The sequence below is a fragment of the Propithecus coquereli genome, unplaced genomic scaffold, assembly GCF_000956105.1.
Source record: "Propithecus coquereli isolate 6110/MARCELLA unplaced genomic scaffold, Pcoq_1.0 Scaffold841, whole genome shotgun sequence".
Taxonomy (NCBI): domain Eukaryota; kingdom Metazoa; phylum Chordata; class Mammalia; order Primates; family Indriidae; genus Propithecus; species Propithecus coquereli.
Window position 1 is genome coordinate 46,861 of NW_012154630.1, and position 1,040 is coordinate 47,900.

At 38.2% G+C, this 1,040-nt stretch overlaps 1 pseudogene; it reads right to left on the reverse strand.

Moving 5' to 3' along the window:
- Positions 1 to 1,040, reverse strand: part of LOC105826042 — a 15,038-nt pseudogene that overhangs the window by 12,915 nt on the left and 1,083 nt on the right.

The following is a 1,040-nucleotide window of genomic DNA, read 5'->3' on the forward strand; positions in this document are numbered from 1 at the left end:
TGAGAGGTACACTAAAGCCCTGACTTCAGCATGACACAATTTATCCCTTTGACAAAAACACTTGTAGTCGTTTAATATTTTACCATTTAAAAATTTCCCACCTCAATACATTTAGCAGGTTTATTTGCCCTACTTTACAAAAAAAGAAACTCAGGCCAGAGAATTCCAAATTCATTTTCAGTGTTCCAGAAGTGATGTACAGAACATCCAAATTTCAATCTCTGCTTATTCAAATTCTGACAATTTAACAATTTATCAGTCCCTCATGTCTGCCTTGAGACCAATACCCAGCTGACTGCTTCAGGATCACATGAGTAGATCTTGCTATGGGGATGCTCACTCAGTACCCCTGGAGGAACACTCAAACCCTATATTTTTAAAAGTCACAATAGATGATTCTAATGCCCAGACCTCTTTGAGATCTGCCTTTACTACCGATGCTGAAAGAGTGAGCATCACAGAGGCAGCACCAGGACATGTAACTTCTCCTGGCAGGACAACATTTTGAATCCACCAGCATTCTCGGCCAGAGAGCAGCTTTCTGCAGAACCCAAAAGAATTCTGATACCACGAATTGTGCCCTGACTAATCACTTGTTTCTTTCATTCACTTAAGCTCGTCCTGAACAAGTAGCTATTTCTTTGATGTCAGACATAAATTCATTATTCAGAGAAGTTCAATTTTCATGGCTATTCTAAATAAAACCTGCGGCTATTCTGACTTAATGAATAAAATCTCTAATTGCACACAATTTTCCTACCATTTACCTTGAGCCCCAAATCATACCGAATGGCTACAATACAAAGACGGGACACAGCACTCCGAACCATTACCACTATATTATTTTGGTCGTACCGTACAAAAACCAAAATGTTCCTCCACTCACAAAATGCATTACCTGATTCCACTATTTCTGACAGTAACAGACTAGAAAAGGCAACAGAAGCACCAAAGTTTGTAGGAATTATGATGTTTTACAATGATCTATTATACCAGTATGCTGCCAGGAATATATTTTATTTATTTTTTCCATTTCAATC